This window comes from Planococcus citri, chromosome 5 (assembly GCF_950023065.1).
Source record: "Planococcus citri chromosome 5, ihPlaCitr1.1, whole genome shotgun sequence".
NCBI lineage: Eukaryota > Metazoa > Arthropoda > Insecta > Hemiptera > Pseudococcidae > Planococcus > Planococcus citri.
In genome coordinates, this window is record NC_088681.1 from 4,550,631 (window position 1) to 4,576,560 (window position 25,930).

The 25,930-nt window shown below is 37.2% G+C and overlaps 1 long non-coding RNA gene across 2 annotated transcripts in view; it reads left to right on the top strand.

Moving 5' to 3' along the window:
• The window catches only part of LOC135848556 (uncharacterized), a 133,672-nt gene that overhangs the window by 20,489 nt on the left and 87,253 nt on the right, over positions 1-25,930 (top strand). For both annotated transcript variants that reach the window (XR_010559384.1, XR_010559383.1), the window contains one exon: positions 6,116-6,172. This is a non-coding gene — a long non-coding RNA (uncharacterized LOC135848556). The remainder of the gene's footprint in view (positions 1-6,115; positions 6,173-25,930) is intronic.

Sequence of the window (25,930 nt, forward strand, 5' to 3'; positions counted from 1 at the left end):
TCCAATAAATAAAACATCGAGTGTGTATCGTGCAAATCTAGAGATAAGTTAGGTCTTTTGTAAGAATTACACACTCTCTATTATAATTTATAGAAATAACAACATTAATATCCGTTTAAGAAAAGAATCATGGCGAAAATAGTACGAGAGCGAAAGCGAACGCGAATGTTTGGATTATTAAAATGCAATACGATGTTATTAAAAGCGCGTAAGGTTTCATTGTTACGCGGTGGCTTTTGTTGAGGTACTTTTAACTAGACCACATGAAGTGTTTCCACCACCGTACACTTTTTGGCCGCGTATAAGAGGGTTCTTAATAAAACGATGCTCAACTTACGCCCCGCAGGGATTCGGACGAGGGCACTCGACTCGATAATTCGATAATCTCCGCATCGATACCTCTTCACAAAAACTTTATTTCACGCTTGCTGCCTTCGTAATCGTAATTCTTATTCAATGTACAATAACTCGTTACATTAACAAATATAAGTAATACCTACAACTTTCCTCCCCACGGTAGCCTTTCTTTCTCTTCTCTGATTACTTATTAAGTACACAGATATTTGATCTTTTTTTTTCTTTTGCAGGATTCTTACATACAGCTTTGTGAATGAGAATAAGGGTAGAATTTATTTCAAGACTTGAGAATTTCGCCACTTTCTCTCGATGATAATTTGTAAATGTTTCTTGATCTCTGTTTTTTGAACTTGCCCAAAAAAAAGTACCGAAGACTTACCTCTTTCTGTTTTTCGTTCAATTAATAGATTTTCCTCATTTTTCAACTGCCTAGTTATCAGAAATGAGAACGGGTCATTCCATGTCAAATCTGCTCAGCTTTTGCTTAAGGTCCACCGATTTGGCTCAAATTTTTTTTGTATGTTTCTCACATTAGGAAAATTTCCATCACCTTGTGGAGTGGGGTTAGATTTTTCAGCAGTGAAAATTTCAGTCATGATGTTCACTGGGGAGTGCAATTGGACAAAATCTGTTTGTGGCGTTTCAAAGGTAATTGAAGGTAGTTTCAAAAATATTTACCAAAAATTTTCAAAGGTCTTGAACCTTTTTTTTGAAAGCCCAGTTTTCAAAACCATTGCAAATTTTGGAGCTTTAGCATAAGCTTTTACGATATTTTAGTGGCGCAATTTGCAAAATCATGAAGAGTACGAAGCCAAAGGTGTCTAAATGAAATAATATTATGTATCACTGTTAAAGGAGAACTTTTGACAGAATTTTTTTTTTCAAATGTTTCAATTTGGAGGAGAGCAGAGGAGAGGAGAGTTTAAATTTGAGGTAGAATTTTTTGGGGTCGAAATGTTTCCATTTTCAAAGAGAGCTAGAAATCTAAACACAAAAAAAGAGAGTATCTATACCTAAATAGAAAATTTTGTACAAAGTTTTATGTACCAAAAATGCAAAACACAGGGTTTTAAAACCACGAAAAGGTAATTCTAATTTCATTATTAAAGGAATAAAAAATGAATAAAGAAGTAGCTACGAGTGAGCTATTGCTTTTTTTACAAATTTTTCTGGGAAAAAATGAAAAACAGCCAAATACTAATATGATGCAAAAATTTGAAATTGAGCAAAATATTCCCTAAAAATCGCTATAAAAGCGTAAAATATGCTCTAAAAACGCAAAATATTCCTTAAAAATTGCCGAAATATGCTTTTATTTATGCTTTTATCGTGAAATATGCCAAAATATGCTCTAACCAATTAGGCTCATTTTACTTGAAATTTCATGAATCGTGGAGATAATTGAAAAATTCTCTATCCCCTATGCATACAAAAAATATGCTCCAGCATAAAAATCCGAGCCCTGGTTATGGATTTTGAAATTTAAAATTCTATCATTTATAGAGTATGCATATCCTGTGTGAAGTGTTGGTATTTTTGATCCATCTGTAAAGCAAAGATTGAATTTTTTGTATTCTGATAAGAGTTCAAGATAGTTCTGTTTTATTACTAATGGAGAGTGGCTATTTTTTGGGTAGTTAATAAGCTGTAGGTTGACTTGAGGAGGTTTTAGAAGCCAAGGGGGGTATAATATTGGTTTTTGGATGAGAGTTTTAGGATTGATTTGAAGATGATTCAACATTGTGATGAAATTAGAAATGGGTCCTTCTATATGATCAAAATGTTGGGGGTTGGGTGGGTTAATTGAGTTTTGGAGTGGATGCATTTGAGATGAATTTGTTTGTTATGAGAGTTCTTCTAAAATCTGGGGGTAATTCTGCTGCTTCACAATATAGGCTATCTATTGGAGAGGAATAGAGGGCTCCTAAACAGATCCTTAGGGCTGAATTTTGAATTGTGTTTTTGTTTATTTTCAACAGATTTAGGCGTTTCATGATATCTGATTTTACTTTTAGAAAATGAGGAGTCCAATTTAGTTTTCTATCAAAAGTTAAGCCAAGAAATTTAGTTGTGGTTTTGAATTCTAAAGAGTGTCCTTTGAAGTTGAGAATGACATCTGGAGGAATCTTATTTTTTTGATGAAAAGTATACAGTGGGTTTTTGACTCAGAGAAGGTTAGACCATTAGAATCTGTCCATCATTCAATTTTTTCAAGGGTTTCTTGGATTACTTGAAGAGCTAGTTGAATATTATTTGAACGAAAGGAAATGTTTACATCATCAGCAAAGATTCTCAGAGAAATGGGTCTAGAAACAACATTGGAAATGTCATCAATCAAAAGTATAAATAAGACTGTGCTAAGAACTGAACCTTGGGGGACTCCATTTTCAATTTCAAAAAATTCTGAGTATGTATTGTCAACTCTCACTCTAAAAGTACGGTTTGTTAAGAAATTCTGAATAAAGTAAGCCAAATGTCCTCTAATTCCAATGGAATGTAATTTTTGGAGAATTTTATAACGCCAGGCTTTATCAAATGCCTTTTCAAGATTAAAAAAGACTGAAAGAACACGTTCTTTATCCTGGAAGGCCGAACTAATTTCTTTTTGGAGACTAAAGAGGTGGTCTACGGTAGATCTTTTCTTTCTGAAACCACTTTGATAAATGCTAAGAGAGTTTGAGGAATCAATATACCAATTAAGACGTTTAATAACCATTTTTTCAAATATTTTGCAAGGAACTGAAGTTAAGGAGATGGGGCGATAACTAGATGCCAGATTTGGATTTTTATCAGGTTTTAATATTGGAATGATTGTTGCAGTTTTCCATAATTTTGGGAAGGAATCAGAAGTCCAAATTTTGTTATATAACTGAAGTACTTGAATCTTCTTTTCCAGTGTCTGAAAGGTACTTTAACATGTGAGGGTGTATTTCATCAGGTCCAGGGGATGAATCTTTAATGTTGTAGTTTAGACAATGATTTAGCTCTTCAAGAGAGAAAATGAGAGAGTTGTACGGTTCTAGATTTTGAGATGAAAAGTCTAAGGGGGTGGATTCTATTTGTGTTTTTAGTGTTTGGAAAGCACAGCTATAAGAGGCAGTTGCAGAAGCTTTTGCAAAGGATCTAGCTAAGGTGTTTGCAATGTCATCTATTGAGTTTATTTCAGTGTTGCCATCTACTAAGTAGGGTATTTCAGTAGGTAAGATGTGCTACTGTTTTGCAAAAAAACAGAAATTTCTCAAAAAAAAAGTTGGCCAAAATTAGGACTTCTGACGACTTTTACAAGAAATGACACTGTTCGACAATTTTGCCACAAAAATGGGACTTTTTGATGATTTTATGAAAGATCAGTACTTTGACAATTTTGACAAAAGATGCGATAGGCTACTTTTATTTTTGCTTGTTTTGGCAAAAATTGGAAATTTTTGGCAAATTTTGACAAAATTAAAATTTTATGACAATTTGGTAAAAAATGAATGTTTTTGATGATTTTTCAAAGATCTGGACTTTGATGAGAATTTTCACTAGAAACAATAGGAACTTATTTTTCAAACAAAAAAGGGAGTTTTGACAATTTTGTCAGAGATAAGGACTTTTTGGCAATTTTGGCAAAAAATGAACCATATTGCACGATTTTGGCAAAAATTAGGAATTTTTTGTAATTCTGGCAGAAATGATGTGCAAAATGAAAAATCTTGGCATATTTTGGAAATTTTTGACAAATGTTGCAAAAATTAGGAATTTTTAGCAATTCTGGCAAAAATGAAGCACAAAATGACACAATTTCACATTTTTGGACATTTTTGGCAATTTGGCCCAAAAATGGGACTTTTTGACGATTTTGTCAAAGATAAGGACTGTGACAATTTTGACAAAAAGCAGTATGTACTTTTATTTTTGCATGTCTTGACTAAAATTTTTGGCAATTTTGGCAATTGTGAAGCTTGATAACAATTTTGGCAAAAAATGAAAGTTTTTGATGATTTTGTCAAAGATTAGGATTTTTTGGCAATATTGCCAAAAATTGAACCATATTGGACAATGTTGGCAAAAGTTGGGAATTTTCAGCAATTCCCTACAAAAATGCAGTAGGTACATACAAAATGAAACAATTGGACATTTTTGGAAAATTTTTGGAAATTTTTGACAATTTTGGCAAAAAATGAGGCTTTTACTTACACGATTTTTTCAAAGATTAGAATTTTTTGGCAATTCTGGCCAGAGTTGGAAAATGTTTGACAATTTTTGCATTAATAAATGGGAGTTTTTGACAATTTTTACGAAAAACAGCACCCTTTATATCTCGTCGTCGTCGTCGTCGTCTTAGTCGCGCTCCTTACAGGAGATAGCGTATATACTTCCATCTATATCAGCCGGTTTCTAGCGTATCTGATAGTTTCTTTCAGGGTCTTACAGGGAGAGTTGGCCGGTGAGTTTGTTGTTAACATCTCCGATCGTTTCCTCCCTCTTGTAGTTCTTCCTTGAATTTTCCCCTGTACCGCTAGCATGAAAATACCGTTTTCTCGTATTTTATGAGCTAGATACTTTAGCTTTCTGTTCTTTATATCGTCTACTACGACTTTCCGCTCCTCTCCTATTCTTGCTAATACTTCCTGGTTGGTGATGAAGTCCTTCCATGAGATCCGTAGTAGCCTTCGATAGCACCACATCTCAAAAGCAGATATTTTCTTCTCGCATTCCCTTTATATCTAATTTTTGGTAATTCTGGCGAAATTGGACAGTTTTTTTTTTTTGACAAAAAAGGGACGACTTTTTGAAAAATTAAACAAAAGTAGGTAGAATTTTCCGAACATTTCTACATGTATGTAGTACAAAAAAAAGTACCTTTTTCACGTCAATTTTGGCGAATGATAAGTAGGACTTTTGAGAATATTGACAGAAAATTGTGGCAAAAAAAGAAATAAAAAATGGTGAACAATTTTGGGAATTTTTGACAATTTCGGTCAAAAATATGAGTTTTTTACAATTTTGTCAAAGATCACGATTTTCTGACAAAAAACCGGAACTTTTTGACAATTTTAGCGAAATAAATACAAACTACTATACAATTTTAGCAAAAATCAGGTATGCAGAATCCAGATGTCGGATGCATTCTTTTGGTAGGATAATTGAGATGTCATGTCAGATACCTATTTGTATTTTATCGTGGTGGTGATGAATACATTTTTGGTGCAAATTTATAGTCTACTCATTGTCAGTTTGGAATTCTTTTCAGATCTCAAATATACATTGTTTTGTATTGTAATTTTCATTGGATTTTTTTTCTTTTCTTTAAATTTCCCCGTTAAATTTTATTTTTGTGTTCGATTTCAAATGATTTTTCTCCTTGCTAATTTTGGATTTGAATGTGTTTTTGGTGTTGAATTCTATTTGTAGGTAGCTAACTGATTTTCTGGAGTTCACTTCAACGAATGAATATTTTTGCGATCTAAATACTTTTTTTTGAGGTGATCTAGAATAAACTTTGGATAGTGATTTGTTTATTATTTTTTTTGTGTGATTTTTGGTAAATTGGTTTGTAGTGATTTTTATAATGTATTTAAAAAAAAAAGATCATACGCACACTGTTACAGCTGTGCCAGGCGCAACTGTCTAGTTTTAAATTCTATTGTATTATTATTTATGAATTATGTGTATATACTCGTATGTACTTGTACTTACCTTTATTTGTAGCATATTTGTACAGATTAGGCAATCAGAAGTGTAATGTTTGACGTTCTTGTGGTTTTTTTTTCAGGAGTCCATGATTGCTGGTTTTGAAGATAATGAAAATACCGATGTGCAACTTTTATTAGTAAGTTTATCTGAAATCTTATTATGTGATTGTAAACATTAGGGTTAGAATATAAAAATTAAAAATCCTGTAAATATCCCATCAGCGCCTTGTGCATCATTCTCACTTTCTCACCATGCACTGAGATCTCGAGCCCTGCCTATAAAATTCCACGGATCTGATTCAATTTTGGACCTGCGGACTTAATATTGTGAGTTAGATACAAGATAAGAAATCTCCCCCCCCCCCCACCAAGGGTGTATACCTATATTGTAGGGTGTTGATCATGAAGCAAGTTGAACTGGGCACACGAAAAAAAAAATGAACGAAAATGTATTTAAATTGGGAAGATGATTTTCAGTAATGCAGGTAGGTATAATAGGTGAAGGTATCCCAACTGATCCCAACGACCATGTAACATGATTTGCCCTGCCTTTTGTCCAAAATCCCTCTCTGGTCGACTGAATTAAGTCATTTATGAAAAAAAAGTGTCATCTTCCCATATTATTTACAAAGATGGTGTGAAACAAAATGAAACAGAATGTTCATACCTGAAACATATCCTCCTATTAGCTCGTGTTTTAAAAAGGTCACCAAAATTACAAATGGCGGTGTCGGTATGTCTTTTTTTTTCTTCAGATGAATACTTACAATAGAAGTATCTAAAGTTGCATATCAGTACCTATACATCTGCATCATTAACCTTATTATTATTATTTGGCTTTGGCCATCGGCGATTTCCTAGCTTGCTCGGTTTAGTTGGTCGGTTGATTCTCTGTGCTTTGAATAACGATTTATTTTCGCTATGCAAACACTCGCACAATACATCTGGAGTCAGGTACCGTTGAAAATATGATAACTTGTGTGTACGAGTATTAATGGCTGGTAATGGTAAATACACTATGTATAATGTGATGATAGGACGAGGCAAGCGGAGCTAAAACGCAGGGTAGGCGGTTCCAACGAAGTGCTAAGATAATGGTCTACAGCATTAGCTGCGAATACGAATACCTCTCTATATAGACTGTATTATGTATTTCGTATAGGTATCTTTTTCGTCTTATATAAATGGATAGATACGATGTGTGTTTCTTTGTATCCTACACACACGCGCATATACACGCAAAATAGCGCCGCCGCAGCCTCGCCAAAGAGTATGGACTCAACAGCCATGAGCCACTGCAACATGAGAGCGAGAAAGAGATTGATTCGTCGGCGCGGCGGCGGTACATAGGAGAGTTCTTTTTATCTGACAGAAATTACAGCTTTGCTAGACGCGAATGGTGTTATGGCTGGTTCATGACAAGTCGGCAGCATTTTATTCGTTATAATTTCGTTTCGAAAATCATATAGGTAAAGAATGTTGACCGAAAGTAAATATTAAGTCGGTGAGCGGTTTTTTTTTTGGCCGCTTCTATGTGTATCTAACTCGAGCTCGTATGTAGTAACGTAAGAGGAATGAGAACAGCGATTGGGGACTGGCGGTGTAGTGGAAAAAATCACATAGTCATGCGTGGCGTTACGTCGTCGCACGCGTCCGAGTCTTGAAGAAGAGTTGCTCTATAGTTTTGGTCGAATGGTCGACAATACCATCGTTAATTAGAATACATTTTGGGTACACGAGTGCGCATTGCACAAGAGTATAGATGTTGAATAAATTTGGGTATACGTTGGCGAGGTACTGAGGCTTGGTCGAGGGTGCTTGTGAATTTGCCACATGATGGAGCTCGTTTTGGTTTGTTCAATTGCCTTTGAATGTGGTGATGATTTGTTGAGGATAGTGGTGAATCAAGATGTAGGGTGGTTTGGTGCTCTAAGGTGGATTCCTTCTAGGAATTGTTACCTAATTTGGTTTTTTGAGGAAGGAAGAGGATAACGAAGAAGAAAATTATTCTGCAAATAAGTAAAAGTATATGATTTATTGATGCGAAGGAATCATGAATTGACTAAGGAATTTTGGATCGAGGCAGATGAAAGATTCGAAAGAACCTTCAAGGATGTTTAACCACGCAGAATTTTGAGTGATTTTTTTTTAAATTCTTGACCATTGAAGAAACTGAGATATTTGTAGAAAACGTTACTTTGGTCGAGACTTCCCAAATTGATGAAAAAGTTGAAATTTTGAGCATTTTTACAATTTCAGCGGCTTTCAGACATTTGGTTTGTTTTTGACAAGGTAATCTTTGAAAGAAAATTTGCATTTGAACTGGCAGAAGCAGATTTTGAAAGAGGATTGCTGAAGTGATTTATTTGAGGGCTGAGATGAAATTCCCCAAAATTATATTCACCCTCGAAATATGTAGGTATTTGTATGTACCTTTGGAATCCAATTTTTCATTTGAGGGGATATTTTTAAGAGTAAGATACACATAATAAAATTCCCTTTCCCATAACTTCAATTTTTGTTTACAATTTTTTTGTAATTTTGAATCATTTTTGTGTCAGTTTTATCAAGTTTTTTAATATAATATTGTTAACGTTTTTTCTGAACTTTTCTCGATACAGTTCAATTTTTTCTGCAATTTTTCTGATTTTTATTTGGGTTTTTCATGCAATTTTTTTAATATTCAGTGGAACGTTAACATTCTTAATTGAAAGAATTTTTTAGTCATGTTTTTGCAATCTCCCTAATAAATTATTGACAGTTTATTCATTCAATTTTTTTATTTTTTGTTTTCCAAATATTTGATTTTTTCGATGATTTTCTGTAAATTTTGGAAGGTGATTTTATCATTGTTGAAATTATTCTATTTCCATCATTTTCACAGATTTCTTACGCATTTTTTTTTTAAATTTTGCCTTTTTTCAGTACTTTATTCAATTTTGTTGATATTTTATCAGAATTTTATCATTTTTGTAACTTTTACACTGTTTTAACATATTTTTTTTGCATATTTTGGAGATTTGTGGCATCTTTGAGAGTCCTTAAAAATTTGTTTCCAAATTCTATACCGTCTAAATAACATTCTGGTAACGTTACAATAACATTTTGATAACGTCATAAAAACATTTTGGTAACGTTACAATAACATTTTAATAACGTTACAATAACATTTTGATGACGTTGCAATAACATTTTGGTAACGTTACAATAACATTTTAATAACGTTACAATAACATTTTGATACCGTTACTGTAACATTTTGATAACGTTACAATTACATTTTGATAACGTTATAATAACCTTTTGGTAACGTTATCATAACCTTTTGGTAACATTACAATAACATTTTTGGTAACGTTGTAATACCATTTTGGTAACGTTACAATAACATTTTGATAACGTCATAAAAACATTTTGGTACTGTTACAATAACATTTTGGTAACGTTACAATAACATTTTGGTAACGTTACAATAACATTTTGATAACGTTACAATAACCTTTTGGTAACGTTATACTAACATTTTGGTAATGTTACAATAACATTTTTGGTAACGTTGTAATACCATTTTGGTAACGTTACAATAACATTTTTGGTAACGTTATAATACCATTTTGGTAATGGTATAATAACATTTTTGGTAACGTTATAATAACATTTTGGTAACGTTATAATAACATTTTGGTAACGTTGTAGTAACGTTTTGGTTACGTTTCGGTTACGTTTCAGTTACGTTTTAATTACATTTCAGTTATATTCTGCGCCGTTTCTTCAACGTTTATAACGTTACTGGTGTGTACCCTTCACATTACTTCTTTGTGGGTTATTGTTATGCGTTTTTAACGATTTTAAAACGTTTCTGTGGTGTTTTCAATACATTTTAATGCGTTTTTGTAACGTTTCTAAATTATATTTTCAGCATTATTTTCAAAACTTTTTTTTTCATAATTTTCAATTATTTTTATATTGTTTCCGTGACGTTAATTTAGGGTTATGTGACGTTTCTTCGACGATTTTATGATGTTTTATAACGCTGTTGTCTTGTTGTGTTGCTCTTGCAACATTTCTTGAACGTTAGTCGACGTTTATGTAACGTTTCTTTTCCAGTAACGTTTAAATAACGTTTAAGTAACGTTTTGTGCCGTTGTTCCGTCCACATTTTTTTGAATGTTATTTTTAGTTTTGGGTATAGGTATTATATTTTTCAAACATTATTATACCATTTCTAAAATGTTTCTAATGCGTTTTTGTAGCGTTTCTGTTGCGTTTCTGTTATATTTCTGTAAGAATTCGAACACGAATTTGTAGGATTTTTTCAAAATCAGATCGTCAAAAGTGATAACTACCAATCAGAATTATATTGGCATCCGCTTCAGCCTCTCGCCCCCCCCCCCCTAAAATGAGAAAAATTTTGAGCAGTTGTAGAGCTTTCTGCAAATTTTTGGTGAATAAAGTTCTCACAATATATGTTACCTAATTGAGAAAGCTGTAATTCGGTTAGTATAAGTATCCCATTTCTCTCATTTCAGCCCCCCTCCCTCCTCCATCCCATGGAATGAAAAGTTTTGAGCAGCTCTGAAACCTTGTGCAAATTTTTGGGGAAATTACAAATCCCATTTTCTCCAAAATGTTACCTGATTGACGTGGGAACTTGAAATTTAGTTGGTTCTTCATTTTCCTTCTCCCTCCTCCTTTCCTCCATTTCTCTCAAATTTTTTTTTTTTTTTTTTAATATATTAGCTAAAGAGATGTGTACAGCTCGACGTCTAAACGAGGAATGACCATCTCTCAAATTGAATTGGTGCCTCCTGCAAATTTTTGGAGATTACAATTCTCATAAAATGTTATCTACCTAATTGAGCTTGAAAGTTGAAATTTGGATAGTGGTCTCTTTTCTTCTCCCTCGGCTACTCTCTCCCTTCCCCCTCTCCCCATGAATTAAATGAGAGAAGTTTTGAACAGTCTTTTGCTACCTAATTTTTTGGAAATTACAATTCGTAAGAAATATTACCTAGGTACTTAATTGTGCTAGAAAGTTGAAATTCGGTAATCAAGCTAAACTATATTATTCCTCCCTCCATTCCCCCATCTTTCCTATCCCTCCCCCAAAGAAGAATGAGAGAGGTTTTTTTTAGCAATAAAAAATTTTAGATTCTCTTGCAAGTTTTTGGAAATTGCAACTCCCACAAAATGTTCCACGATTGAGCTGGAAAGTTGAAAATTTGTTGGTATCGCATATTCCTCCTCCCTCCCCTCCTTCCTCCTAAATTGAATGAAAAGAGACCTTTGAGCTATTTTGTATAACTTCTTGCAAATTTTAAAAAATTACAATTCGCTTGAAATGTTACCCAATTGAGCTAGATAGCTGAAAGTTTTTATGTAATCCATTTTGAACCCCCCCCGCCCCCTCTGTCATCAATTGGAGGCGGTTTTGTGAGTTCTTCGGGTGCCGTTTAGCAAATTTATGAAAATTATAATGTGTGCAATGTCTTCTAATTAGGTAATCTAAAGAACTGAAATTTGATTATGTCCTGGCCTGGATCATCCTAGCCCACTTTTCAAGAATTCCAATTTTCTCAAAACGTTCCAAAATCCAACTTCTAAATAGCAGCTAATTATTAACGATAGTGGATAATTTTTTTCCAACACTCGCAGCCGCACAAATTCTCTTTCTCTCGAGCTCGCGTATAGCTTTTGCAAAAGCCAAAGCGCGATGAAAAGAAGTCAAGGCAGCGAGTAGTGTGATCGACACAAGAGAGGGAGAAAAAAGCGAGAAGAGAAAAGAGCAAAACGTACTGCTTTGCTCCTCGTCTTCGCGTCGTCGTCCTAATTTGTACACGGAAGTAACCCCCTAAGGCGATAAACGACCATTCAAACCAATTAAATATGACACAGTCCAATGAATATGGTTTTGTATCGAACGATTTGTGTGTTGGCATACCGTTTAAAAACTGCTACAGAGACGAAGCGCGGAGCGAAAAGGGCAATGCGAATTCGAAGAAGCAGAAAAATACAGATGACAAGGAGGAAATTGTTACCAACGAATGTACTCGTACTATACGTACACAATACGTAATGTGTACGTTTCTTTTGGTTGTAACATGTCACTCGAATTACCATCAATTCGTAATTAACGCCGGTGGGTCGTTCGGAGGTTCGGATTCGACGCCCAGTTTTTTCCCGCGCTCAGGCTGGGCTAGGCGCCCGGCCGAGCCGAGCGACTCACTTAATTATCGACTCAGTGAATATTACTGTATTTCAATTGCTGCGTGAAGACCGAAGAGATTCGGATTCTGGTGTGTGTACATGAGAGAAAAATGTGTCGGAGTTTGAACCGTAAAGGTTTAGTCTTTCGTAATTTACAGAATTATTACAGATGCGAGTTCGAGTTGGTATAATTTGTTGTGAAGGTGTGAGAGAGGCAGCTCTTCACTTGCAGATATTTGGTCTTTGGTCCTAGCTGCTTCCTAGTTATGGAAACACTACGTTAGATAAACAGGAAACTGGTCTCTCGTTGACGGGTAATTTGACTAATAGGATGAGGATGGTATTTTATTATATAAAGGTGAATGGCTACGGCAAGAAAAACGTCCACGCGAAGTGCTGCTGTGTACTCGTAATAATAATAAGTAGAATGTTATATTCGCAGCGACGACAACAACCACAACAATAACACATTTATAGCAAAAGGCCAGTTCAATTTGTTCTACGGGTATAAGTATAAGCAGAAGCACACCGCACTCACCGTGTAACAATAAAAAAGACGACAAATCTTTCGTTCGCGCTATAGTAGGTACTCTTAAGTACCTCTTTATTTATCACGCTACAGTAGATTCTACAACGAGATTACTATACTCATAGCTATAGTATATTATAAAGATGGGTTAAAGATAACTTGGTCAAAAGAAAACCTTATACTTACCTATGAGAGGTCCTGGCCGCACAGTTATACGTACCTTTGCCTTGCCTTTACCTACAATCATTCTACGTGTAGGAAAAAATGTGTGAAATATGAATACGGTCGATAAACCTTTCAAAATACATTAAATCGAATGGGCGTGTGAAGAGCGTATTGTAAAATACCCCCTATTACTCGGAAATGACCTTTTTAATCATTTCTAATACATAGGTATAAAAACCTACCACACGGTTGGACGCATCGAATTTTGACCCATTCAGCATCTCACACACTTCGGATGACCATGATATTGAATGAATTCGCAAATTTTTATACGTACACCAATTTTCAAATATTTGTGGAATGTTAGCCCCACGATGGGAAAAAAGAAGTGGTGGACCCTGAGCTGGTGATACGATGATAAGGCGTTTAATAATTTGTCCAACTCGAAGGTGTCTTTTAAAGTCAATATACTCGGACTCACACCCTTTAATTTGTAATCTTTACGTATCGCGATAGGGACAGAGACAGGTTCGTGTATTATCGAGGGTTTTACCTCGAATGGTTTTATATGTATGTATGTGATGAATGCGGATGTCTTGAGAAAAATATCTGTCGTTCGGAAGGATTCGGAACGATATGTTTAGGGTGATCGAGTGAAACGTTGCTAAATTGACCCCTGTTCCTTTCTTCTCCGTTGCTCAAAACATTGGCCTTAGTTACTGAAGACTAAATTTTTGGAGGAAGAAAATTTCAAAGTACCTTAGATTTTTTTGTACCTTGATAAATTATACGATTTTTGGCGAATTTTCCAAGATTGTTCTTTCTTAAAAGAAGGGAGGCCTAAGGAATATTTCTAGCCTTTGTCCTCAAATTAAAAAGTGGCCCTACTTACAAAATGGCGGCCATTTTAATTGACAGGTCAGCCGAAATCGCAGATTTTGCGTTCCAACCTAGGACTTGCAAGAAATTTTTTAAGCCGTACAAAGGGAGATCGAAAGATTAGGCAAAAATCTATCACCTCTCAAAATTTCAAGTGCTAAAGTGCCTTTTTCGATTTTTGGTGAATTGTTGAAAATCAAATTTAGGCCAAACATGAGGGAGAAAGTCTAAATTTTACCATATTGACCTAAAAAGCTGGAATTTGTGATATACGTACTCTATTTTCGACCTGCCAAAATGGATTGGAAACTGTTTCAAACCGTTTTGAGCAGTTCTGGAGCCTCCAGTAGATTTTTCAAGCTTGAAATTTCCACAAAATTTCATCGAAACTGGAGTTAGAAAGCCGAAATTCACTCTGCAAACTAATTTCAATACGCTACAAGTTAACTGCTGGTGGATTTTAAGTCGTTTTGGAACCTCCAGCGAATTGTTTGAAAATTACTGGAGCCTCCAGCAGATTTTTGAAACTTGAAATTTCCCCAAAATTTCATCAAATGTAGATGGAAAGCCGAAAGACCCTCTGAAGACGACTTCAGGTGGATTCAAGTCATTTTGAAGCCTCCAGCGACTTTTTGAAAAGTTGTACGGTGTTTTTTTTTGGAAAATGGAAGTTTCCAAAAAGTAGCTGGAAGCTTCAAAACCATTTGAAACCACCATGAGTCGACTTCACGAAGTAAATTTCAGCTTGCTAACTCCATTTGATAAAATGTTGGGGAAATTTTAAGTTTCAAAAATCTACTGGAGACTCCAGTAATTTTTAAAAAGTCGCTGGAGGCTCCAAAATGACCTGGAGTCGTCTTCAGAGGGTGTTAAAATTGGAGTACACAATAAATTTTGGCTTTCTATCTCTTTTAATGAAATTTTGGGGAAATTTCAAGTTTCAAAAATCTACTGGAGGCTCCAGTAATTTTTTAAACGTCGCCGGAGGCTTCAAAATGATTTGAACTCACCTGAGGTCGTCTTCAGAGGGTGTTAAAATTGGAGTGAACAATAAATTTTGGCTTTCTATCTCTTTTAATGAAATTTTGGGGAAATTTCAAGTTTCAAAAATCTACTGGAGGCTCCAGTAATTTTCAAAAAGTCGCTGGAGGCTTCAAAATGATTTGAACTCACCTGAAGTCGTCTTCAGAGAGTGTTAAAATAGGAGTGCACAATAAATTTTGGCTTTCCAACTCGATTTGATGAAATTTCAATTTTCAAAAATCTACTGCAGGCTCCAGTATTTTTAAAAAGTCGCTGGAGGCTCCAAAACGACTTAAAATTCACCCGCAGTTGACTTCGTAGCGTATTGAAATTAGTTTTGCAGAATGAATTTCGGGTTTCCAACTCCATTTGATGAAATTTTGTGTAAATTTCAAGTTTCAAACATCTGCTGGAGACTCCAAAACTGTTCAAAACGGTTTGAAAAGTTTCCAATCGATTTGGCAGGTCAAAAATAACGTGTACCCTAAATTTCAGCTTTCTTGGTCAATTTGGTAGCATTTTGATTTTTTCCCTCATTTTTGCCCCAAAATTCACCAAAAATCGAAAAAAGCACTTTAACCATTGGAATTTTGACAGGTGATGAATTTTTTCCTGATATTTTGATCTACCCCCCTCCCCCGCCTGGATAGGTGAATTTTTCTAGCAGCTGAAATTTCTCGTCGTAATATCCTATTTTGGAGTTACATTGCTTGGAACTGCAGTACCTAACTTGAACAAAATCTCAGCAGGAAATTTTGGGGGCCAGGCAGTGTTGAAGGGGCCGAAGCAAAAAAATAAATGGTTAATAAAAACTCCCTAAAACATAAGAAACAATGTGTCTTGGAAATTTTTTCAAATTATATCAGGAAATTTAGGAACCGAATGGGAGGGGGGTGCATTGGAAGAGGTCAAATTGAAAAAAATAAGTTCATATCGCACTTGGCGCTCTCGAAAACATGAAAGATGTATCGCACGATATTTGACGTCTTATTTTTACATTTTTACCAAAATTCTAGGGCTCCTCAACCCCTCTATCTTTCAATGATTTTTCGGATTCCACCTCAAAATATCACAAATTAAATAATTTATCCCTCCTGTATGTTTTCAAATTTTCAAATTACAGCTCTAAAATTAAATAAGCTTTTAAAAATCGAGATTATCAAAAAGAGCTCAACTTTGGACTTTTGAAATTTTTAATAAATATTTTTCTGAAACTATTCTCCACCTGCCTACTTTTAAAACACGGCAAACAAGTTTTCTCCAAGTTTGAGCAATTCTGAGCAATTCGACATCAAAGTTGGGCTTTATGACGAGGAATTTCAACTGCTGAAAATTCTGAACAAAATCGGAGCATCCAAACGCAAAGTTTGACAATAATCAATAAAATTTTAATGTTTCAAAATCTGAAACTATTTTCATTTCGGATAAAATAGAATTGTAAAGTGAGCAAAAGCACAAAAATTTAGAAAATTTGTTGAAAAATCGACTAGGGTGTTGAAAATTGAAAAAATATCCAATTTTAATTAACTGTCGCTCAAAGTTGTTGAAAAAAAAATAGAATAAAATGTTGCGTTTTAGGGCTCTACATGTTTCCTTGGCAGGGTTTATGAAAAAAAAAAAAAATTGAACAACTTCAATTATTCAGTTATTATTTTTAATACCGTAATTTTATTTTTCAGCCCAACTTGTCGCATAAAAATGAGCTACGGTAGGCTCATTTTCACATCATTGCCTCATTTTTCCCGGATGTTTTTTTTTCATCATCTGTAAAATTTTTTTAAAAAATCGCAAGTACCTCATTGGATAAAACAAATTTTTTTCCAAAGTCAAGTAAGGCATAAATATTCAAAAAAAATGACATGAAAAAAAATGTGTATTCTCATCGGAATTGTCGAATTTGAAGCGCGAAAACTGAGGAAAAATTCTTGAAATGTGCATTTTGGCACAAAGAATTTTTTTTTTAAAGAAGGAGGGTCATTTTGGCCATTTTCGTGCCCCTCGCTACTTCGAGACTTGGGTGGCCTTTTCTTATAGGGGATGGTCCCTATTATTAATATCAGGTGATATTTTCCCAGGAGAACCCATAGGGGGGCTGTGGGGTGGCCCCAAAGTCAAAAATTTCAAAAATTTTTAGAACCACTGCTCGAGAATGTAAAAAATTAAAAGTAGCGAATATATGTTGCTTTAAGGGTAAGCAATGCAGCACGTAACGCTTTTTTTATTTTTGACCTTTTTGGGGGTTGTGGTGGGGGTATTTCTATTTTTGAAAATTTTGGAACCCCCTTTTTTGACCCTTCCCGTCGAGCCACCCTAATGCCCTTTTCATGGTTTATTGCTACTAGTAGTAAGTTCAATTGATATCATTTGTGTAGTGGTAAACGCTGACTTTGACTTACTCTTCCACAAATGGGTTGGAGTAAGCTCACGTCCAACTTACCTAGTATACACTTAGACAAGGATTCACCACTAACTAACAGTAAACAAGTCAACACAATATTCCTTTCAGAGATTTATTGCACAATACTCGATTACAACTTTGTACAAGAACAACAATGAACTTATAACTTCTGCCTAAAGCGACTATCAGAAAACTGCGAGGCGGATATAGCCGTCCGTCTCGGCCGTCGTCTGCTCTGGCGGAACTAGTCCGACCAGAGCGCGCTGCTAAGCAGTGCTGCCTCCGACCGAGGGCATAAAGTTCCCTGCTATGGCGAGTAATTGTGGTCCTCGAATACCCTCTACATATGCCCCGGCTACGGTGACCCGCGTGGCCAGAGGGCGCGTCTGGGCGTCGAAGCCTAAAAAGGATCGACTCGTCCGATCAGAGAGTATCGAGGACCCACTGCCCCGCTTCGTCCGTCCAGACAACCTCTGTTGCCTGTATAACCGTCAATGCATCCGCAGAAGTTTCTAATAAAACTATCGACAATAATCGCGAGTTAAACATAACATATAATACATGGAATAATAAAAATAACACATGATACATGAAATAATCAAGTTACATTCGTCACATAAAAGAAAAATAACATAGTTAAGTGCTATGTCCGAACTTGTCCGCTATCCAGTGTCCTGCATCGCTGATGTCCTTCCTTCTGGGGTTTGACTGCGACTGTTGGTGTCCATCTTGATGAGTTGGTCATTCTTCATTTGTTGGGTGGGTACCTATATGACGTCCATAAAATCGGCCAGACTCAGACAATTAACGTATTGTCTTTTTATACGTCCTTCATAGTACGTCCATTCAATTGAATTTCTATTTGGCCACAGGTTGGGACCCCATGGCCAGTGGATGTCCCTGACCTGTCCTGCCCCAGGACATTGTCCTGTTGTCTGAGTCTGAGACCTGTCCTACTAGAGGACATTGTCCGTCCTGTGGTCCGGACACTGTCATGTCCGAGTCCCAGATACCGTCCATTCATCCGAGTGTCGGACACCATCCGTTCGTCCGAGCGCCAGACACCGTCCGTTCATCCGAGTGTCGGACACCGTCCGTTCGTCCGAGCGTCGGACGCTGTCTGTTCAGCTGAGTGCCAGACATATGATCAGTCCCGGACACCGTCCGTTTGTCTGAGTGCCAGACACGTCCGTTCGACTGTTACTCAGTCCAGTCTCTCATCCCGTATTTTGGGAAGTTCGGCTATTTCGCACTCTCGCTGGACCAACCATTTGTTCACTCACTCTCTATTCACTTGGTGTTGGAGAAATAAATCAACACCATAAGTTTATATCGACCAACTACTATTTTATCAACTTTTTATCGTCTGCGACCTTTCAATTCATTACCTTTCTAGCTTTTATGTCGCAACGACCTCAATACTATGCCACCATTGGCAAAAAATCTTTTTTGAATTAGAAAAAAACAAACAAAAAATTCCACACACACAAAAAAAATAATTCACAACACAAAGGCATAAAAAAGAAATGCCAAAAAACATGAATAACACATTCGAGAAAAAAAAACGACATATAGGCCAAAGTCCTCTCCGTCCGTTCGACCATTTTTCAAACGACCAGTAGAAATATCACAGCTAGGCAACCTTTGTCTGTGCCCCAGCGTCTTGCGTCCATCTTAGAGAGATAGAGACTCATCTCCTTACACAGAAGGAATCTATTTACTTTGCATGTCCAGCTCTGAAAGCACAGCATGTCCGTCACATGTAGGTTTATCCATGCACTTGTCCGATATTAGTGCAAAAACATAAAACTTTTTTGAACACTCATCTCAACTATATAAGCAGCGTCCGGACCACCACCTATAACGTCCGATTCGTGTCCTGTCTTATTCGTCTTTTCCAGGGCTGTTAATACGAAACGAAACGAAACGAAAGACACGGAACGAAACGGAAAATTTTCCCTCTGGACACGAAACGAGACACGAAACGAAACAAATCAAAAAAATTACACGAAACGAAACGTTATAACGAAACGAATCATTTTTGTTTCTTCAATTTTCAATTTTTCATTGCAAGTTTTTTTGTAAATTTCGACCAAATTCTGTCAAATTCACTCAAATTTCATCCATTTAGAGCCTCTAGAGGGGTTCTCTTTTGAATTTATTAATGAAAATGTCCGCTTTTCTCACTTTTTTGGCTGAAAGGAAACGAAACGAAACGACACGAAACGGCACGAAACGAAATGATACCACTTTTATGGAACGGAACGAAACGTTATAACGAAACAGTTTGGTTCAAAGAGCTCAACCGAAACGAAACGATACGTTTACGTTTCGTGTCAAACAGCCCTGGTCTTTTCTACTATGGTTGTATTAACGACATATTATATGAGTAGCTAATTATAGACTAATTTGTGTCTTTCTTCAAACGACCATTACCTTCATTTTAAGTGGCTACTCAAATTATCTGTCACCCAAATTTCAGGACACACTACCTGAACTGTGGACATCCATTTTAACCTGTCCTTAACGACCTTTTGCCCCATGGGCAACATATCAAGTCAAGTACAGCATGCACCGAGGTGAAACTAAATAAAAATGCACTATCTTTACCTTATTTATACACGTCCGTGCTGTTGGTTCCAGCCTTGTCAAACTACACACCTGACTAGTTGTTTTTAATTGCCTTGTCCTTGTGTGACATGGACACATTCACATCTGTTAAATATCAAATCCGTCTTATTTAATAATTACAACCAACATAGGTGTACTTTCGACTATTCGGCACTTTTTAAATCACCACTTCGTAAGAAAAAATTCTGTTTTTAATCTCCGAACTTCCGAACGACTATTTTAGCAAACACAGACACGATTGAGACCTATCTTCAACACTTCAGCACTATGCATTGTTAACTTGAGCATAATCTAACTTGAAATGCTTCGGCTGGGTTTTCTATCTCGTTATCAAACGAACAAAATGGCGTTTTCACGAGCCGAGCGTATTTAGCACTGGTTCTTATCTCTTATCTACCCCCCGCGCGTGTGTGCCCATCTATTACTTCGTTGCACACTCGCCTATTTGGCATAGAGAAGACTTGTAGCAGATTACAAAAAATATACACGGATATAACATGATTAAAATAGGACCGACGTCCTGTTTGGTGCAGTTCTCCATTTCCCATAACTACAAATTGAGTGCGGACATATTCAAGGACATGATGGATTTTGTCCTTTTTTGAACGACCTATTTAGTACGTGATTACAAATATTTTTCATAGTCGTCCTTTCACCTATGCCCACTCTATTCACAGCGTCTTTTCAGTCAGTCTGCTCGGACGTTTGTCCTAGCAGTGGACTGTGTTGCCCCACAAACACCTCATATTCAGCCAATTTTTCGAGTCTCGTGGCAAACAGGGCAATTTTTTCTCTTGCGTCCTCCTGTATTCTTGTTCTTATTTGCTCATCTAGCTGTTCATAAATGACGTTGATGATATGCCATTCGGACATGTCCGTATTAGACAGGACTCTCAGCCATTTCATGGCAACAGTTACCTGTGCAATTGAGGAATGTTGCGGCATGTCCACGACCGTTTCAATGTGACTCATAGCGTCCTTTTGTCTTTGCTGGTTCCAAGTTGTTTGTAGGAAAGAATCTCTTAGGCGGTAGTAATTTGAATTACCATCATTTCTCACTTTCCATGCATCTGCACATGAATGCTGGACCAGTTTCCTAAAAGCCTTACAGTATGAGTATTCAGATGCAATATACTCTTCCATCGTCTCTTCAAATTCTTTAACAAAGAGATGCGGCTCAAATTGACGGCTATCATCGAAATCTATACCAAATGATGGAACAAACGTCATCTTAAATACCGTCTGTCCTGCACAGAACAAGATATTATACCTCTGCGGCCTTCTAGCTAGCCAAAAATTGGCTGTGACCCCCTCAAACTGTCTATTTTCAAAGTTTGATGGTACTGTTTGTGGTACTGTCCTTGGTATCGTATCTAACCCCTCAGAATGTTCTTCAAAACGACCATTCGGCAGGGCTGTTAACACGAAACGAAACGAAACGAAAGACACGGAACGAAACGGAAAATTTTCCCTCTGGACACAAAACGAGACACGAAACGAAACGAATCGAAAAAATTACACGAAACGAAACGTTATAACGAAACGAATCATTTCTATTTCTTCAATTTTTGATTTTTTGTTGCAAGTTTTTTTGTAAATTTTGGCCAAATTTTGTCAAATTCACTCAAATTTCATCCATTTAGAGCCTCTAGAGGGGTTCTCTTCTTCATTTATTAATGAAAATGTCAGCTTTTCTCACTTTTTTGGCTGAAAGGAAAGGAAACGAAACGACACGAAACGGCACGAAACGAAATGATACCACTTTTATGGAACGAAACGAAACGGTATAACAAAACAGTTTGGTTCAAAGAGCTCAACCGAAACGAAACGATACGTTTACGTTTCGTGTCTAACAGCCCTGCCATTCGGATGATTTACATGTCCGAATTGTCCGTTACCACTGTCCGGCCAGTTGTCCTGGCACCTATTGTCCAGGTAATCGCGTCCGAATCGGACACTCGGCCCTACACAACTGTTCAAACAGTTCTCTCGTCCAAATTGTCTGGTGCCACTGCCCCTACGACTGCGAGGACGACTTTCGTGCAGGACACGATTGTCTGGGAAATTGTCCCAGCCAGACTGGCCAGTCGGACGCCATTCTTGCTCGGACCTGACATTTGGCCTTCTCTGATTTCTTGCCCCTGTGGATTGTCTGTGTTGACCATCCTGTCGCAAGTCTTGCCATCTAAAAACGTCCTCACGTCCGCCTACATGCGTTGCATTATGGTCCTGTCCATTACAGACAGTACTTAAGCGTCCGTTTCGGTCCGAACCAGTGGTAGATATTCGTCTCAGTTGGGTGTTGTTTGTGTCATAGGTGTTACCAGGCACAAACAACCGTTGTCTAAATTGAGGTTGTGATCCGCATGTCTGTGGACCATATCCTATAGGCTCCTCAAAAGTAAAAGACCTCATTCCAGCCATACCTGTCCTGCTCTGCTGTTGTTGAGCAGGTTGTGATATGCTCATATTGGCAATACTGTCAATAGCCTGCTGCATTATTTCGTCCATCATATCACTAAAATTAGGCATAGGCTGTCTATCGTCCTGGTTTACATTTGAGTGTACCAGATTTCTCGGCATTTCAGTGTTAGCGTCCGTGGCCCTAAATCTCACACCTGACGCTCCATCCAGACCAATTTCGTCCATGACAGCACTCTGTCCCTGACGACCTAGTATTACATGAGTATTCGGACCATTTTGTCTACTTTCTAATCGGCTTCTGGAAATAGGACTGCCTATATTCCATCTACGACCATTCAACGAACTCGTTTGGTTTAAAACCAAACCTTCTCTACCACCCTGTGGCTCAGGACAACTATTTCTGTTCATGACCAAAAAAAAATACAGAAACCCAACACGTCTGTATGTGAAACAAAGGATACACCCTCTTTGTTCACAGGTAGGCACTATCGCATGTCCGAGCCTGCACAATGTACGAAGCTGCGGACAGACGGGACCTCGACAAAGCTGAACGCGTCTGTAAGTGAAACAAAGGTAACACCCTCTTTGTTCACAGGTAGGCACTATCGCGTGTCCGAGCCTGCACAATGTACGAAGCTGCGAACAGACGGGACCTCAACAAAACTGTTGTGCAGTATGCAACCTGTACACGTTTACACGAACACTTACGCGAAACGGCCACTTTTTACGCGAATCAACGAATTAAAACAAACAATAAGAACAAATAAAACACTAACCTGGGTATTTTTTCTGGTTTCTGACCTGGAACTCCGTGTCGTTTTACGAATACACGGACAATCAAGCCTAAGCTTGTAATTCAACGAATTAGCGTCCCAAGACCAAAAAGAAGAAATTTTTCATCCAGAAAAACGTCCGACGCCTGGGTATTTTTTCTAGTTTCTGCTCCCGACCTCCGCGTCGTTTTACGAATACACGGCCATCAAGACTAAGCTTGTAAATTGTCCAAGACCAAAAACAAGAAATTTTTTGTCCAGTAAAACGTCCTACTTTGGATAAAAATCCACGACCTTGGATAAAAATCCACGACCAACCCAAAAACAACCTTTTATGGGTAAGACCCGCGTACAAGGCGCCAATGTAGTGGTAAACGCTGACTTTGACTTACTCTTCCACAAATGGGTTGGAGTAAGCTCACGTCCAACTTACCTAGTATACACTTAGACAAGGATTCACCACTAACTAACAGTAAACAAGTCAACACAATATTCCTTTCAGAGATTTATTGCACAATACTCGATTACAACTTTGTACAAGAACAACAATGAACTTATAACTTCTGCCTAAAGCGACTATCAGAAAACTGCGAGGCGGATATAGCCGTCCGTCTCGGCCGTCGTCTGCTCTGGCGGAACTAGTCCGACCAGAGCGCGCTGCTAAGCAGTGCTGCCTCCGACCGAGGGCATAAAGTTCCCTGCTATGGCGAGTAATTGTGGTCCTCGAATACCCTCTACATTTGCAACCCCCTCATCAACTTGGCTCATATCGAAAAATTCAATTTTTGACTTTTTTTTGAGGTACATATTTTGGGAAACCATGAAAAGCTATCGAGGTCCGGTTTGCGGCAAATATGTTGCATTTTACTTCTTAATTATAGACACTGGAGCTGCGGGAAGACATCCAACTAGCGGCCATATTGGCTGAATTACGTGTGTCATGCCAATTTCTCCCGCTGGATGCTTTTGGCTGCGCTGTACTTCAATTCTGCAGGCAACAGGGAAAAGGGAGGGTTGTGTAGTTACGCGAGGTACTCATGACTGCGCGCGCAGCCAGGAGTTCCTTCCGGACTACACAACCCTCCCTTTTCCCCGTTGCCTGCAGATTGAAGTACAGCGCAGCCAAAAGCATCCAGCGGGAGAAATTGGCATGACACAAGATTTTACTACCGTCCCTCTTCCCCGTTGCCTGCAGTTGGATGTCTTACCCGGAGGGCCCAGGTGCAGTGTCTATATTCTTAATCGACTAGCATGCTTGAATTTTTATTTCAAGTCAATTTTTGACCTCATTGTTGCAGATTACTTTTGGGGGTGGCGAACTTTGAGAACCCCTGAAATAAGTTCTAATGTGAATTTTTTCAAACTTTGAGCTGAAATGGTCTTAAATACATGTGTTTTACCAATGTAATATGCGAATGCGATATTTTAATACAATTTAGTCATTTTGGCTAATTTTATCAAAAAAATAGTGTTTTAACAACAGGCATAGCTTTTCCGGCAAAAGTTCTGAAACTTTAATAACACTTTTCTCAGCCCCATTCCAACCGATTTTGAAAATTTTTCGGTATGTTATGTATATCCTTATTAGGTATCCCCACAAAAATTTTCAACCCCCTCCCCTTATATTTACCCTTCAAAATGGCGTATTTCAACTTATGTTATGCTTTTTAACAATAATAAAAATTGAGGCAGCCTAGTGCTCTGTAGATGAGTGTAGCAAAAAATCTGACGTCATATTCATGCTCAGCGGTATCGAATCATAAGAAAACTATACCCTACTCATTAATTCTTAGTTAGTTTCCCTAAAATTCCCATTTACCCCCAACCCTCCCTACAACACATTTTTACATCATTTTGAAGGGTAAATATGAGGGGAGGGGTTTGAAAATTTTTGTGGTGATACCTAATAAGGATATACATAACATACTGAAAAATTTTCAAAATTGGTTGGAATGGGGCTGAGAGAAGTGTTATTGAAGTTTCAGAAAAGGGGGGCTCTCCAAAAAGGGGAGGGGGTGTGGATCTAAAACTTTCCACGCGGAAGTTTCTCAATGGTACCTACCTTCCATGCTAATATCAACTCGAACGATTTCGGTGACCATTTCACCCCTCTTAGGCGCCTATAGCCTTTATGTATTTTTCAGAGAACCCCCCTAATTTGAATGGTTGCAGTTCCGCCCCCCTTGAACATACAAGGGAAGTTGATACATCATTATATCGGAAATTCGACGTAATCTCTTTTATCTAGCCACATATTTTTCGCTAAAATGCAATGCGGGGGAGAAAATGGCGAAAAACTGGTTTCGGGGGAGAGTCCACCCCCCCTTTGAGGGGGCTCCGGACCCCGTAGGGGCCAGGACTTTTAGTAGGTTGTTGAGGGGACCTCTGTGAACAATATCTGCGAAAGATCGGTTTGATATTATTTTTTCCTGTAAAAATATCTTTAACTTAACTTTTGCCGGAAATGCTATGCCTGTTGTTAAAACACTACTTTTTTTGATATAATTAGCCAAAATGACTAAATTGTATTAAAATATCGCATTCGCATATTATATTGGTTAAACTCATGTATTTAAGACCATTTCAGCTCAAAGTTTGAAAAAATTCACATTAGAACTTATTTCAGGGGTTCTCAAAGTTCGCCACCCCCAAAAGTAATCTGCAACAATGAGGTCAAAAATTGACTTGAAATAAAAATTCAAGCATGCTAGTCGATTAAGAAGTAAAATGCAACATATTTGCCGCAAACCGGACCTCGATAGCTTTTCATGGTTTCCCAAAATATGTACCTCAAAAAAAAGTCAAAAATTGAATTTTTCGATATGAGCCAAGTTGATGAGGGGGTTGCAAATGATATCAATTGAAC